The sequence below is a fragment of the Gorilla gorilla genome, chromosome 16 (genome assembly GCF_029281585.2).
Source record: "Gorilla gorilla gorilla isolate KB3781 chromosome 16, NHGRI_mGorGor1-v2.1_pri, whole genome shotgun sequence".
NCBI classification, from domain to species: domain Eukaryota; kingdom Metazoa; phylum Chordata; class Mammalia; order Primates; family Hominidae; genus Gorilla; species Gorilla gorilla.
Window position 1 is genome coordinate 86048266 of NC_073240.2, and position 16956 is coordinate 86065221.

A 16956-nucleotide genomic window follows, 5' to 3' on the forward strand; every position below is an offset into this window, starting at 1 on the left:
AAGAGCGAAACTCTCTCTCAAAAAAAAAAAAAAAAAAAAAAAAAAAAAAAAAAAAAAGCCAGGCATGGTGGCGTGCGCCTGTAATTCCAGCTACTTTGAAGGCTGAGGCTGGATTATCACTGGAACTCTGGAGGTAGAGGTTGCGTGAGCCGAGACCAGGCAATTGCACTACAGCCTGGGCTGCAAGACCGAAACTCCGTCTTAAAAGAAAAAAAAAACAAAAAACAATCAACTTTTCCCTTTACCCTTTTGCAGAGAGGGAGGGTCTCACTATGTTGCCCAGGCTGAACTCAAACTTCTCGGCTTAAGGGATGCTTTTGCCTCAGCTTCCACAGTAGGACCCAACTTTCTCCTTTACTCTTGGTACTTCTTGAGCTCCAGGCCTACTTTTCTCTCTCTCACTGCCAAACATTTGAAATCATCACCCTTTATTAACTTCATTGCTTCATTGGCTAACATACTCTTTAGACAAGCTCTTCAACTCAGTTCTGTGCCTGGTGCACAGCAGGCTCCGGCTGCATGTTAGTTCCAGCCATCTTGCAAATTTGCATCTCCTTCCTGGAGAAGGAATTTCTCCATGGTTAGCAGTGTGTGCTCACTCCTAGTCACCAGGGCCTCATCTCCGTGTTCCCACACCCTGACCTTGCTGCCGCCCTAATGCTGCGGACCCAGTTTCCAGGTACGCCGGGTTCTTGGAAGGTCCTGCCGGTCACCCTCCCAGCCTTCTGCCAGACTCACTGAGTTCTCACCCTGCACAGTCATCGTTTCCCCAGTAACCCTGAGAGATCTCCCAGTCTACCTCTTCGAGGCACCCGTTGCCAGTCCTCCATCTCTGTTTGCCGCGCGTCCCTCGGTTACCCCAGAGGCAACACGTCAGGGTGCCCCGCACCTCCAAGCCTGCGCGAATGTCCTTGTAGCCAGCTATGACCAAACATTTAGGGCGCACCTGAGCGCCAGGCCCACGCCACCCCTGCTTGCTTTCACTTAACAGCCTCGACTAGGCCCCCTATGCGCCAGGTCTCAGTGAAGAGGACGCAGTCCCGGGTCCTGGGCGCTCTTTGCCGAGCGAGACAGCTGCGTAGGCAGATCCTGTTCCTCTAGTGGGCGGCCTCGGCCCCTGCCCCGAGGCGCGTCAGAGGACAAGAGGCCCAGGTCGCTGGGAGCGGCTGCCTGCCCGACCGCACAGGGTGCCTAGCACGGGTGGCGGGGACTGGAGCCGGGCGGGGGCCGGCCGGGGTCGGGGGTCCAGCCCTGAGCGGCGCCGTCCCCGCCCCGCCCCGTCCCGTCGCGTCCCGCCCCGCCCTACCCGCCGCCGCCGCCGCCGCCGCCGTCGTCGCCGTCGCCGGGCCTGCGCCGCGCAGCCCGCCTCGGGCGGGAGGCGGGAGGCCGGGCCCAGGCCGGGGCAGCCCCTCCACCGCACCGTCCTGGGCCGGTGCCCAGGTCCGAGTCGCCTTCCGCCTGCCCCCCCCGCCAATCCCCCGCCGCGGCAGCCCCAGCCAGGTCCCGCCGCCAGGCCGGCTCCCGCCCCCGCTCCGCCCCCGGAGCCGCAGCCCCGCCTGCCATCGCCGTCGCCATGTTGTGGCTCCCGCAGCCGGCGCTGGGGACGCGCGCGGCCGAGACTCTGGCCTGCAGTCACCGCCGCCGCCGCCAGGTAAGCGCCCCCCGCGGGCCGGGCCGAGCGGGGCCTGCGGGCCGGGGCAGCCCCAGCCTGGGCCCGGGAGGATCGCAGCCGGGACCGAGTCCGAGCCCGAGCCGCGGCCCGGCCCTGCAGCCTGGCGGACCCTGCCCGCCGCCAGAGGCGGCAGCCACTTCCCCCGACCGCCGCCTGGCGGGCCCGGGCCGCCACCCCACCCCGCCCCCGGCCGTCGGGCGCCGGCCCCTTCCGCCGCTGCGACCGCCGCTCCTCGGCAGGCCGGGCACGCTGCTGTTCTCCGCGCTGGGCGGGACGTGCGGCCGCCCTCGGCGATAGCCGGCGGCCCCCAGCCCGGGCACGGATAACGGTGCCACTTTCTCCCTCTGGGATGGCCTGTCAGCCCGACCGTCCCCGCCGCCCGAAGAGCTGTCGCCGTCACAGGGCAGACACTTCGGGGAACGACCCTCTTTGGCGCCCCTCAGTACTCCCCTCCCCTGAGCCCAAGTTCTGACCCTGAGGAAGGTTTCTCCCGGAGCAGACAGGTATTCCTAGAGCTCCAGAGTTGGGGTCCTCAGGGGTGACCAGGCCTGTTGATCAGGGTGAAAATTGTCTCTCTGCAAGGGCTCTTCCTGCCAACGAGGGGGTTGGCGGGAGGCTCAGTGTGACCTGAGGGAGGACAGGAGAGCGTCTGCTGGACAGATGGCCTCCTGGCCTTGGATCAGCGTTTGTGAGGGGGAGGGGTCCGTATGACCTTAGGTATGCCTGCTCCTGAGTACTGCAGGATTATTGAAGCTGTTTAGGGATTTTAAACCATTTTTTGAGTAGGCCAAAGGTGGCATTAAAGGTCCTGGATTGGAATAAGTCCACAGGCTCACCCAGGGAAGCATGTTTGGCATCCAGGACTAGTCTAGAATAGGACTGGCAGTAGAAGAATGGGACTTGGGGAGTAAGATGGTGTTTGGCTTATGGTTTGCCCACTTGAGTTCAGGCCTGTGCTCATGGAGGGCCTGTAGGGTGCTTCTGTCGCGGGTGCAGTGTGGTGCACAGTGTGGCAGAGTGCGGAGGATGTGGACAGACAGATTCCTGGCCTGGTGGATGCTTGGTAGTATTTCAGTAGTCTGTTTCCTCAACCTCACTGTTAACATTACACAGTGAAAGGGGCAGAAGTGTGGTGCTAGTGCGTCCATTTTGATCATTTTCCAATTTTTCAACTAGTTGTGGCTTTGATTCATTAAATAAATTTTTACTGAGCACTTACTCTGTGCCAGGCACTGAGCTAGGTGTTGGGAGTACATTGGTAAGCCAGAAAGATACCATGTTTTAGTTTTAGCCATTGGGAAAGTCTAATAATTAATAGTCGTGGCCGGGCGCGGTGGCTCGCGCCTGTAATCCCAGCACTTTGGGAGGCCGAGGCAGGTGAATCGCCTGAGATCAGGAGTTCGAGACCAGCCTGACCAACATGGTGAAACCCCATCTCTACTAAACAAATACAAAATTAGCCGGGTGTGGTGGTGCATGCCTGTAATCCCAGCTACTTGGGAGGCTGAGGCACGATAATTGCTTGAACCCGGGAGGCGGAGGTTGCAGTGATCTGAGATCGTGCCGTTGCACTCTAGCTTGGGCTACAGAGTGAGACTCCATCTCAAAATAAATAAATAGTCGTGGAAATTTATTCAACAACAAATATTTGTCAACAAATATGTGTTAGGCATTGTTCTAGATGCAGTGAACAAAGAAAGCAAAAATGATTGCCCTTGTGGTGCTTTCATGAGAGTGGGGGAGAAGACAATAAATAAAATATATAACAAAAATATAGTCTGTTAAAAAGTGTGAAATGCTAAGGAGAAAAAGGAAGCAGGGAAGGAGAATCTGAGGTATCAGGGGTGGTAGTTGAATTTATATTATACGGTGGCCTGGGAAGGCTTCCTAAGAAGGTGTCTTTCGAGTAAAACTTTGAAGGAAGTGGTAAACTAATAATTCAAACTATAGTGAATATAAGAAGAGAAAGCTGAAGAGAGGGGTGAGAGACTGATTTGAGTTGGGGGCTCAGGGAAGCCTTCCCTGGGGAAGTGATGTTTAGGCCAAGATCTGAAGGAGGGTTAAGAGTTAACCATGTGTGGAGCTGACTGTAGCAAGGAGGAAGTGAAAGAGGCCTGTGGGGCTGGAGGGGGAAAGGGAGAGGGGAGATTAGTCTGGAGACTAGGGCCAAATTAGAGCAATGGGGCCTTGGGGGCAGAATGCCTCCCTCCTTAGTTTGGTTTGTATCTCCAGTGTAATTAGGAACCTTTGAAGGGTTTAAGGGAATGACATGATATTTACATTTTAAAAGGTGTCTAGCCCCTGTGCAGGGAATGGACTTTTGAGATAAGCAGGTAAGGCAAGGCTTTATGGGTTGAGTGGCTTAACTACCTGATCTGTTTGGAAGAGCCTCAAGCAGTCTGGGGGAGATCCTTTGCCTCTGTGAGTCTGCTTCATCCAGCTTTTAGGAAGGGAAGGCAAAAATGAATTAACATTTATGGAGTACCTGCCAGGTGGGAGAACCAATTTTAAAGACTTCTGCGTACATTATTGTATTTAACTTAGTCCTCTCTACACCCTAAGAAAAAGAGGTTATCATACCCATTTTACAAAGAAATAAATGCAGAGGGGATAGATGACTTATTCAAAGCCACATTTGTAACATAGCCTGGATTCAAAGCACGTCTGCCTGAATTCAGAGCCCACTGGCTCTGGAGCCAGACCACTGAAGTTTGCATTTTGCTCCTGTCACTTGCTAACCAAATGATCTTGAGTTATTTAGCCTCTCTTGTGCCTCAGTTTGCTCATTTTAAGTGCAGATAAAACTCCCTCATACAGTTATTGTACAGATTAAGTCATGTAAACAGTTGAGCACTGGGTTCAAATATTAGTTGCTTTTATTATTATTTTAAAAATTTTTATTACTTTTTTTTTTTTTTTTTAACTGGAGACAAGCTGGATGCGGTGGCTCACGTCTGTAATCCCAGCACTTTGGGACACTGAGGCAGGTGGATCACCTAAGGTCAGGAGTTCGAGGCCAGCCTGGCCAACATGGCGAAACCCCGTCTCTACTAAAAATATAAAAATTAGCTGGGCATGGTGGCACGTGCCTGTAGTCCCAGCTTCTCGGGAGGCTGAGGCAGGAGAATTGCTTTAACCTGGGAGGTGAAGGTTGCAGTGAGCTGAGATTGAGCCACTGCACTCTAGCCTGGGTGACAGAGCGAGACTCCATCTCAAAAAACAAACAAATGAAAACAACAACAACAACAAAAAACTAGAGACAGTGTCTCACTATGCTGCCCAGGCTGGCCTTGAACTCCTGGCCTCAAGTGATCCTCCCACCTCCACCTCCCAAAGTGCTGGGATTGCAGACATGAGCCACCAGTCAGGCCTTTGGTTTTATTATTTAAATGTTTGAAATATCCACGTTGCATCTCAGTCATACTGTGGTCATTTCGAATGAGATTAAATGTATAGATAATTTATTTCTTGAATTTTGTGTGACTTTTTTTTCCTCTCATCTTCTCTTAATAACTTAATGCCATGTTCCATGTGATCAATCATTCAACATCAAGCTCCCATTTCAGGCTTGACACTGTATAAGAACTTGTGGGATACATAGTGAGTTTCTTCCTGGAGCTCAGAGTATCCAGTGGAGCTCAGATATTTTAAAGGATGAGTTACAGTGTGCTTAAGTTCTGTAGCACAGTTGCAGTTAAAGAGCTATTTGAAACAGTAAGAATGAAATCCCTGGGTAAATAGGAAAGGCTTCAGGGAGGAGGTGACTTTTGAACTAGGCTTTGGAGGAAGAATAGGAGTTTTACAGGCAAATAAGATTGAGCAAAGAACATTCTAGGTAGATAGAGTCATAGGTATGAAAGCATGGAGCCATGGTAGCCCCCAGTGTTTGGGAATGAGGCTGGAAAGCTAAGTTGGGGCTGTGAAAGGCAGGTCAAGGAGTTTGGATTTTATTCTGTAAGCCATGGGGAGCTACCAGAGAGTCTTAGATACATCACATACATCCCATGATAGGCGTTGCAGTTAGAGAGTGGAGATAGATGTTATCGTGGGGCAGCTTTATTTGGGGGGCATCACTGTGCTTCAGGATCTGTTTCTCTGCTTCGTAGACCAGAAATTTAGTTTTGTAGGGTGCTCAGAGCTGATTGGATCCAGAGAGACTGACTCACTAACCAAACTTGGAAGAGACTCCTGAATAAACTTAGGATATTAACTGACCATGAGAAATGAAACTGCAGAGTGACAGATGTTTCTGTCCTCTGGCCATTGCTCCTCACTTTCTGGCCAGGGCTGGGACATACTAACAAACACTTGCTCCTCAATTCCTGTTTGTTTTTCTCAGGCTCCATGAAAACGAACCCTTCCTGTTAACATAATCTTTCCTCAAGCACTGTTTAGTATAGTCAACAATGATTATTAATTGATAGAATGAATAATTCTGTATTGTTTATGTGGGATCCTGTATTTGTGAAACTCAAGGAATGGGACGAATAATAGAAATAAAATATCAGAAAGGAGCGTTCCATAGAGTTAGGTTAATGGAGAAGGTATGCAGATTCTAAGTAGTGTGGGTAAATTTGTGGCTAGCAGTGGTTGTGGGCAGATGCATTGGAAGTTGTTCTGGGAACAGAGGTCTGTGAACTCTTGGAGGAGGTAGGGGGCTTTTGGCTGCATGTGAAGGAAACACTGATTTAGGATCTTTATCTTCCCTACACATTGGAGACAGAAAAGAAAATAATTCCCACCCTCAACTCAGCCAGATCATGGTGAGCTTTAATTTAATTTAATTTAATTTAATTTAATTTAATTTATTTTGTTATTTTATTTTTGAGATGGAGTCTCACTCTGTTGCCCAGGCTGGAGTTCAGTGGTGCCATCTTGGCTCCCTGCAACCTCCACCTCCTGGATTCCAGCGATTCTCCTGCCTCAGCCTCCTGAGTAGCTGGGACTACAGGCCTGCACCACCACACCCAGCTAATTTTTGTATTTTTAGTAGAGACGGGGTTTCACCATGTTGGCCAGCCTGGTCTTGAACTCCTGACCTCAAATGATCCATCCGCCTGCCTTGGCCTCCTAAAGTGCTGGGATTACAGGCATGAGCCCCTATGCCTGGCCTTATTCCTATCTTTACATGTAAGTTTGTTTAAACTTTTCTTTTCTTAAAAAATAGGAACATCCTGAATAGGAGAGAGTTCTGAATGTTGATGTCCTTGAGGTAGAGCAATTGCATGTACCCAAAATCTGTGTGTTTTCGTTTGTGGGCATCTGGTCCAGTGGCCTCCCTTCGCTTGCTCCAAGGGTGTAGGATGTGTTATCCATTAGCTAATTACTTTTGGGAAATGTTTTCAGAGGATCAGAGTGCTACTTCAGCCAACCATTTGCTTTTGTTTAACAGCAGGGGAATTGTGTGTGTGTGTGTTTGTTGAAATGACACATTTGATCCTTTTTATGGCTCAGAGAAAAGTTAATGAATACCTTTCAAGTTTGGTGCCACGGCAGTCATTCCTCAAAGCTGTCAGCACTTACGGGCTGTCGTCCCCTGGTCACTGCGTGACTTTGGTTAAGTTCCTTACCTTTTCCATTTCAGATTCTGAAAGCATTAAATCCAGAGGTAATAATGGGCAGCGGGGCACGGTGGCTCGTGCTTGTAATCCCAGCAGTACTTTGGGAGGCTGAGGTGGGCGGATCACTTGAGGTCAGGAGTTCGAGACCAGCCTGGCCAATATGGTAAAATCCCATCTCTACTAAAAATACAAAAATAAGCTGATTGTGGTGGCACACGCCTGTAGTCCCAGCTACTTGGGAGGCTGAGGCAGGAGAATTGCTTGAGCCCAGGAGGCTGACGTTGCAGTGAGCCAAGATTGTGCCACTGCACTCCAGCCTAGGCGACAGAGCTAGATTCCATTTCAAAAAAAAAAAAGGTGATGATGGTGGGGCCCGGCATGGTGGTTTACACCTGTAATCCCAGCACTTTGGGAGTGCTGAGGTGGGAGAATTGCTTGATCCCAGGAGTTCGAGACCAGCCTGGGCAACATTAGAAGACCCCGTCTCTTAAAAAAAAAAAAAAGGTAATGGTGGCTCCCTTTCTCTCATCAACACACTCTGGGGGATGAAAATGATGATAATGTCTATGTGTATGATAGATTGTAGAACGACTGCCACTGTGTTGAGTGAAGAAAAGGAGTATGTCTGCTGAACAGATTAACTTCTGGTCTCCAGTCAGTATGTGTGGTGGCGTAGGGGGACTGCATGACTTTAACTTTTTATTTTTGAGAGGTCTAGGATTATTGCAATCCCCTGAGTTGTTTTTTTTTTTTTTTTCATGGCAGAGTGTCACTCTGTTGCCCAGGCTGGAGTGCAGTGGTGCGATCTCAGCTCACTGCAACCTCTGCCTCCCAGGTTCAGGTGATCTCAGCCTCCGGAGTAGCTGGGACTACAGGCGTCCATCACCACACCCAGCTATTTTTTTTTTTTTTTTTTAGTAGAGTTGGGGTTTCACCATGTTGGCCAAGCTGGTCTCAAACTGTTAACTTCAAGTGATCCTCCTGCCTCTGCCTCCCAAAGTGCTGGGATTACAGGCATGAGTCACTGCACCTGGCTGATATTTGAAAACTTTTTTAAAGTTTTTTTTAAATTTTTTTTTATTTTTTTAAGAGATGAGGTCTCTATATCGCCTAGGCTAGCCTCAAACTCCTGGGCTCAAGCAATCCTCCTGCCTTAGCCTCTTGAGTAGCTGGGACTATAGACATGCACAACTGTGCCCAGCTAGAAACTTTTTTGAGTGGTCCAGAGGTGGCGTTAAGGGTCTTCCTCCATAAAAATAAATCCACAGGCTCATCCAGAGAACACGAGACCTACATCCCAGGGCTAACTCAGAATAGACTTGCTTCTCTGTAAGGACAGAGTTTACAGTAAGATCTTACCTCTGAGTGGAGGGATTGGGGTGGTTTTTACTTTATTCTTTATATTTTCTTCCTATCATTTGAATTTTATACAGACACATATATCATCTTTACAAAAACAAACAAGCATCCTATAAGCCGAATTTCATTTTGGAGACAAACATTGAATGCTCTAAAGCAAAAACTCAAAAACTGCCTAGAGCTATGTCCCTATAGAGATGTATGATGTTGGAGTTGGCCTCCTCTGTCACTCTCAGGGTAAGATGCTTTTGTTAGATATGCATTCAAACAGGTGGATTAGGCTAGAACCTCTGATTGGGATAGTCCCTGAATTCAGAGAGGCAGGGCTGCACCTATCTGGGAGGAGCTGATGAGTAGAGTGTGACTTGGCTTCTAGCTTCATTAGTTGGTTGCTTTCTTTAGGGGTGTTTCTAAAGAAATCATTCCTTTTCTGGTGTGGCTCTGGGCTGCCTCCTATGGACCATTGGACTCAGTCTCTCACACATCAGCATGGGGATTCTAGAGGCCTTGATGTTACAACCTGGGGATCAAGGGACTGTTAAGAGAGAGAGTTCCCATTTGTAACCCTCACATGCATTCCTGGGATTTCCCCCCTTTTAGGGGTTTAGCTCATACTAGGGGCAAGGTGGAGGGCTGCTCCTTACAGCTAGTCTTTGGATACAGGAACATTTTACCCACATTGCCCTTGGCAAGCTAGAGCCAATGTGAGCCCGCAGAGTGGACTCTGGCTCCGCTTTTATTCCCCTGGTTTGCTGTAGTTTACAACATTCTACTTTTTTGTCGGTTCAGTTCCTGAAATTGAGGGTATTCCTTTACAAGCCAAAGGGCAGAGTGAGACTACACAGAGAGGTTTTGAAGGTAGGTGTCCATTGTAACTGCAAGCCATCTCAGGGACATTGTAGGGCCTGATGACACATTTGAGGCAGAGCTTTGGCATTTTCAGGAAAGGGGGCCCAGGGGTGGGCACTGAGCAGTTCAGATTTTTCTGGGCTTGGCCCAGCCAAAGCTCTGGTCTATGTGGCTGGGCTGCTATCTGCCTTTGTGCTGTTATCCTCCCCAGACTTGAACTTAACTGGCTGAGATTATAAAAACTATCACCATTTAATACTTTATTAAGGCTATAAATCTTTAGGCCCTTAAAAATATATATATTTTTTAAGAGATAGGAGTCTTGCTACATTGCCCTGGCTGGATTTGAAATCCTAGGCTCAAATGATCCTCCCTTTAAAAATTTTTTTTTGCTGGGCACAGTGGCTCACTCCTGTAATCCTAGCACTTTGGGAGGCCGAGGCAGGTGGATCACTTGAGGTCAGGAGTTTGAGACCAGCCTGGCCAACATGGTGAAACCCCGTCTCTACTAAAAATACAATAATGTAGCTGGCCATGGTGGTGCGCGCCTGTAGTCCCAACTACTCGGGAGGCTGAGGTGGGAGAATCGCTTGAACCTGGGAGGTAGAGGTTGCAGTGAGTCGAGATTACGCCAGTGTACTCTGGCATGGGTGACAGAGTGAGACTGTCCCAATTTAAAAAAAAATTATTTTTGTAGTGATGATGGGGTCTTGCTATATTGACCAAGCCAGTCTTGAACTCCTGGCTTCAAATAATCCTTCCACCTTAGCTTCACAAAGTGCTGGGATTACAGGCATGAGCCACAGCATCTGGCCCTCACCTTCCCAAGTATCTGGGACTACAGGTGTACCACTGTCCCTGATCATTATTCTTTTCTTTTTTTTTTTTTTTTTTTTTTTTTTGAGAGATAGGGTCCAGCACTGTCACCCAGGCTGGAGTTGGAGTGCAGTGGTGCAATCATAGCTCATTACAGTCTTGACCTCCTGGGCTCAAACAATCCTTACACCTCAGCCTCCAGAGTGGGAACTACAGGCATGGGCCACAATGCCTGGTTAATTAGTTTTATTTTTTTATTTCTTTTGTAGAGACAGGATCTCGCTGTGTTGACCAGGCTGGTTTCAAACTCCTGGCTTGAAGCGATCCTTCCACCTCGGCCTCCCAAAATGTGGGATTACAGGTGTGAGTCACTGTGCCTGGCTGCCATTAATCTTTTTTTTTTTTTTTTTTTTGAGATGGAGTCTCACTCTGTCCCCCAGGCTAGAGTGCAGTGGCATGATCTCAGCTCACTGCAACCTTCACCTCCCAGGTTCAAGCAATTCTCCTGCCTCAGCCTCCCAAGTAGCTGGGACTACAGGCACACGCTGCCATGTCTGGCTTTTTTTTTTTGTATTTTAGTAGAGATGGGGTTTCACCATGTTGCCCAGGCTGGTCTCAAACTCCTGAGCTCAGGCAGTCTGCCCACCTCGGCCTCCCAAAGTGCTAGGATTACAGGCGTGAGCCACTGTGCCCAGTCGTTAATCCTTTTTTTTTTTTTTTTTTTTTTTTTGAGATGGAGTCTTGCTCTGTCGCCCAGGCTAGAGTGCAGTGGCACGATCTCGGCTCACTGCAACCTCCGCCTCCCAGGTTCGAGGAATTCTCCTGCCTCAGCCTCCTGAGTAGCTGGGACTACAGGCGCCTGCCACCACGCCCGGCTAATTTTTTTTTTTTTTTTGTAGAGATGGGGTTTCACCATCTTGGCCAGGCTGGTCTCGAACTTCTGTCCTTGTGATCCACCCACCTCGGCCTCCCAAAGTGCTGGGATTACAGGCGTGAGCCACAGCGCCCGGCCCCATTAATCCTTTAAAAAAAAAATTTTTTTTTGAGACCGTCTCACTCTGTTGTCTAGACTGTAGTGCAGTGGCGTGATCATGGCTCACTGCAGCTTCGACCAAACAGGCTTAGGTGATCCTCCCACCTCAGCCACCCAAGTAGCTGGGACTACAGGCGTGCACCACTACACCAGCTAATTTTTTTGTATTTTTTTGTAGAGATGGGGTTTTGCCATGTTGCCCAGGCTGGTCTTGAACTCCTGAGCTAGGCAATCTGCCCCTCTGTAAGCCCAAAATGCTGGGCTTACAGGTGAGAGCCATGGCGCCTGGCCTATTCTTAATTAGCATGTTTACTTGTATTTAAAGTCTTGGGGAGGCCAGGTAAGGTGGCTCACACCTGTAATCCCAGCACTTTTGGGGGCTGAGATGGATGGATTGCTTGAGCCCAGGAGTTTGAGACTAGCCTAGGTAACATAGCAAAACCCCATCGCTACTGAAAATACAAAAAAAAAAAAAAAAAAAAAGCTGGGCATGGTGGCACAGACCCGTATTCAGTCCCAGCTACTTGGGAGGCTGAGGTGGGAGAATCACCCAAGGCTGGGAAGTCTAGGATGTAGTGAGCCGTGATTATGCCTCTGCACTCCAGTCTAGATGACAGAGTGGGACTTTGTCTCTAACTAACTAAATAAGTAAAATTTTCTGGAACCTTTTTGCAACAGCATTCTACTCTTTTTTTGCCAATTCAGTTACAGTAGATACCTACCTTAAAGCCTCTTCTTATGGTCTCCCTATGCCCTTTGCCTTGCTAAAGGAACACCCTCAAGATTTTAAATATAAGTAAACATTCTAATTAAGAACAGTATTCCACAGTTGCTTATAAAAGCAACTGTGGACCCAATCCAGAGTTGGTGCTCTGTAGAGCATAAAAGAATCATGTGAGATGAACTTCGCCCTCCAGGATTTCCCCCACTGAAAGCAATTAGAGAACAATTTGCTTTCAGACCAGAAGTGTCTTAAGGGGGCTTTTCTTTCTGAGGGTGGTGGTTATTGGCACACAGGTCACCCTCTGAGATGGCTGGGATTACCTCTAGGGAACATTCTCTAGTACCCAAAATGTATTGAATGGCCATTTGGGAGGAGAGAGGTGGTGGCAATGAAGTATTCTGATCTTTCATTACCTGTCTCCCCTTGACGCTGCTTCCTAAGTGCTGTGCCCTTTAGGAGAAGCTGGCCTCCTATCCACAAAGTATGAACCCCAGTGTCTGTCATTCCATCATTATAGCTCCATTCCTCTGAGTCTAAGGCTTTTGCATTTCCATCTTAGAGTCCTCTTTTAAATTATTTACACCCCCTGGGAGAGGTCATACTCTTAGTACATCATCACCAAACAGTAGGTTTAATTACCAGGAATTAATTAAGTCAACTGAGAGAAAGACTGGGACCCAGGCAGGCACTTGGGGGCAAGAGTGTCTGAAGGGACACACTTCTGCATGGGAGGAGAGAAGTGAGGGCAGCAAAAGAAACATTCATTCATATCAGTTTCTGCAGTGAATGTTGTTGTACCACCTCATTGCTGACTCTGGGCCCACCTTGGTGGTCCTGCTGGCTGGGACATAGGGTACAGCGTGGGCTAGCCCTGCCTTGTACAGGGGTTTTGAGGCAGAGTTGGAATTTGAGCCAAGTCTTTAAGGATTGGGGAGATTTTTTCCCCCCATTTAAAAAGTATATGTGCTTAGTTTAGAAAATTTGGGAACAATCAGGAAGAAATTCTTGTAATTCTTCCTAATGATAGACAGCTGAGATGGATAGGCAGAGGGGAGTGATCCTTTTAAAATGTCAGTCTGATAGAATTTGAGGATAAGTGGTTAAAAAAAAAAAAAAAGAACCACCTACAACAAATAAAATATTGGTCTGAGCACATCATTCTTCTACTCCAAATCCTCCTGTACCCTTTCGTCTTAGAGTCAAAGACCTAGCAATGGCCTGCCATCATCTGCTTCCCAGCCATATCTCCTACTCCTTCTGCTTCAGGGCCTTTCTCTTCCTTCTTGTTCATCCCTCCGCCTAAAACCTCTTCTCCCCCATATTCTCATGGCTTGCTCTCTCACTTCAGAACTGAGAATATATTCACTCTTCTGATGTCATATGAGGAGCCCTGATTGAGAAAGAGAATAAGTATGACTTTTATGAATCTGTCTCTGTATGTCTGTCTCCTTCCAGTGGATTATCAGCTCTACATGGGCAGGAATTTCATTTGTTCTGTTCACTGTGGTATCCACTGTGGTATCCACAGTGACTAGAACAAGGCCTGGCACACAGTGATGGTGCTCAATATTATTGAATGAATGAAAGTACATGTGTGCATGTCTGCGGTGTGTGTGTGGTGTAGAGATAGGGTAGCAAAGGGTAGTGTAGCTAGCAGCTGGAGTAGGAGAGAAGGAGTGTGGTTGGGTGGAAGAGAGGAGGATGAAGAGGATGCTCTCAGTAGGAACGGAGTTCAGAGACATGGTCCAGTCTGTTCCAGTCTCTATACCCCATCTCTTACTGGTGCTGTTCAGCAGGGAGGCAGTGAGTTGGTGCTGCAAGACCAGTGAGGGGCAGCTGCTGAAAAACACAGTAGCCCTGGTCTTAGGCCTAGATTATGGAGGTTTTTGAAAGCCTGGCCCAGGGGTTGGACCTAATATGGTAGGCTACAGGAAGAAGTTTTTTTTTTTTTTTTTTTAAGACAGAGTTTCCCTCTTGTTGCCCAGACTGGGGTGCAATGGCGCAATCTTGGCTCACTGCAACCTCCATCTCCCGGATTCAAGCAATTCTCTTGCCTCAGCCTCCTAAGTAGCTGAGATTACAGGCATGCGCCACCACACCTGGCTAATTTTTTTGTATTTTTAGTAGAGATGGGGTTTCGCCATGTTGGCCAGGCCAGTCTCAAACTCCTGACCTCAGGTGATCCACCCACCTTGGCCTCCCAAAGTGCTGAGATTACAGGCATGAACCACCATGCCCGGCCCAGGGAGTTTTTGAGCAGAGTAAGTGACCTGATAAAAATGGTGTTTGGGAAGGATTAGTCTTAAAGAAATTTGCAGGATGACCAAGTAGGGAAAGACTAGAGAGGGCAAGGAAAGAGCAAGGACCAGGGGGTCGGCAGACATGGGATGGAACAGATGACATCAGTGAGACTTGGTAATGGCGGGATGCTCCCCAACTGCTGTGTGGCTGCCTTGACAAAGGCTTCCAGTGCTTCCGATGTGGTAGAGTTTAAAGTGTTGTCTGTGGCTTCAAGTGAGTTTTGGAAGCAGGTGGGGTGTAAGTAGGAGAAAGGAAAAGGAAGGGTCATCCTCAGGTTGCTGAAGGTGTTCATCAGGTTGAGGGGTCTGGGGGTAAGCAGGCAATAGTATCCCAAATGGCACCTTCACCTCATGGGCTGTAATCCCAGGAGAGGAGCCTGTCTGTTCTTTCTGGTCTGCTGAAAACTCTTCCTGTCTGAGTACAGCTGTCAGTGCTCTCAGGCTTTCTTCTGAATCTGCACATATGCCAAGATGATATCTGAAAGCCATTTGTTCCATCACCTTTCAAGTTTATTTTCTGTTTCAGTATGTTTATTTCTCAGAACAAATTGTCTTTGACTAACAAACCCATTGGATTGGATTAATTGACTAGAAATACTTATTTCTGAAAGTATTTCTGAATGGTTTCTGTTTCATTAGGCTTCTATCCTGTTTTTGATAAGGGTTGTGCCAAGATGAGATCAGTGAAGAAGTGTTTTTGGTATAATCAACCAAACGGCTGCTTCTTTATGATCTTTTGGTATGAGTCATATTTTGAGATTTATGTTCCTGATGTGTTCATTTAGAATATATATGTGATGGTCTGCTATGTGCCAGGCACTATTCTAGGCACTGGGAATATAACAAGGAACAAAATAAACACAAATCTTACTCTTACAGGGCTCATTCTGGTTTGTATGCATTTATAGATAATAAGTAAGATAAAATATAAGAGATGGTGAAAAGTGTTATGGAGAAAAATAAAGCAGGGTTGGTGAATGAGGGGTTTGGTGGGGAGGCAGGGTTTCTATTTTAAATTGAGAAGTCGGAGAAATCTCATTGATTAAATGGCCTTTGAGCGGAGGTCTGAAGGAAGTGACAGAGGGAGCCACGCAGATATCTGAGAAAAGAGCAATCAGATTGGAGAAAAGAGCAAGTGCAAAAGCCCTTCAGGCTGGGGAGGGTTTAAGGAATCCATGGGGGAAGGTACAGATTTTGGGGATCCTATGGTGGCTCCACCTCTGTAATTTCTGGTTTAATTGGTCTGAGCTGGAGTTAGGCATTAGGATCGCTCCAGGGCTGAGAAGCACTGGTCTGAGGGTTAAATAAGCCTTATCCCCTGTATTTGGTGGAGAGATTTGAAGGGTTAACTGTGAGTAGGAGACTTCAGCTGCTCTGATGGGAAGGGCAAGCAAGGGCCCCGTGACCTTGCCAGGAGTAACAGGAATCTTCCACAGTAATAAAAACTCTTCAGTTTATGTTCCTTTTCTTATTTGATTACCTCACCTCTCTGGGCCTCAGTTTCCTTGCTTGTAGAGTAAGTGGTTTAAATTTAATGGTTTCCTAGAATCTCTTTGGCTCCGATAGTCCTGAATCTTTCTAGTGTTGGAAGAAGCTCTAATCTAGAACAGTGTTCTAGAGCAATGTTGTCTAATCTTGGTCTTATAACACTCTAAGTTGTGTCATCATTATGGCAAGGGCTGTGGTGAATGTCTCAATACCAAATTGAAGGAAAATTTGTGCTCTATTCAGTAGCACCTTGGGAAGATGAGTGTGTTGGGAAACTTGAAATGTGAAAACTGACCTGCTGGTTTGGAGTCCAAAGTACAAGGGCAGCTTGGTCCTTGGGGGCAGGCAGGAGCCTGAGTGCCAGTCTTAGTTCACTCACTGGTGAGTTCCTTGTGCAGTGTGAAGAGTGTGTTATAAACTGTAAAATTCCTACACATCCAAGCATGCGTGTGTGATTAGGGTGACCTGGGAGAAGCAGCCAGCCTGGAAGTGAAGCCTGACACTCAGGTTTGTTAGCCATTCTGCATCCAAACTGCATGATTGCGCATGTGAGAGAGACTGTCTGGATAACCCAACAGAAACTGGTGGCCAGAGGAACCAAGGTTAATCTGGAGTAAATAACCTGGTATACTCATTGGAGCACCTCCCAATTTATTTACTATTGGACAGCAGACCTAAGACACCCCTTGGCCCCTGATCTCTAACTTTTGTCCTCATTTGGACAGCACAGTGTCTGCTTGTTAGTTTATGTTTTGAAATGTGAAAGCCCAAATAAGAAAAGGAAAAACTTCAGGAAAGTTTTCTCTAGTTTCTTTCTGTAGAATTGAGATAATTAGTTTCTTTCCCTTCCCTTCTACATTTTTACATTAATATTGTCTATATTACTATTTAGAATCCAAACTAAATGTTGGTCTGTCAAAATTGGACAAAAATGAAGTCAAGCGAGGGAATGCAGGATTAGAGTGAGAATGGGCAGAACGAGAAATTCAGGGAATGAGTCCTTTTATTAGGTAACTTGTGGGTATATGTAGTTGATGGGCCGTTAACCAGTGTTTCTCAACGGTAGTCAATTAAATCTGAATCTTAGAGGGGTAGTGGCCAAGTATTAGTAGCTTCCAAAGTTCCCAAGGTGATTCTCATGTTTGGCTACAGTT

The 16956-nt window shown here is 47.6% G+C and overlaps 1 protein-coding gene across 4 annotated transcripts in view; it reads left to right on the plus strand.

The window, feature by feature from the left end:
- The first annotated feature begins 1296 nt into the window (after positions 1–1296).
- Positions 1297–16956, plus strand: part of ZNF592 (zinc finger protein 592) — a 57033-nt gene continuing 41373 nt past the window's right edge. For 3 of the 4 annotated variants that reach the window (XM_063698796.1, XM_063698797.1, XM_063698795.1), the window contains exon 1: positions 1298–1651. The gene's annotated coding sequence lies outside the window, so the exon portion shown is untranslated. Of the gene's footprint in view, positions 1652–16956 lie in introns of all 4 variants that reach the window. The other variant, XM_055362798.2, reaches the window with a different exon arrangement.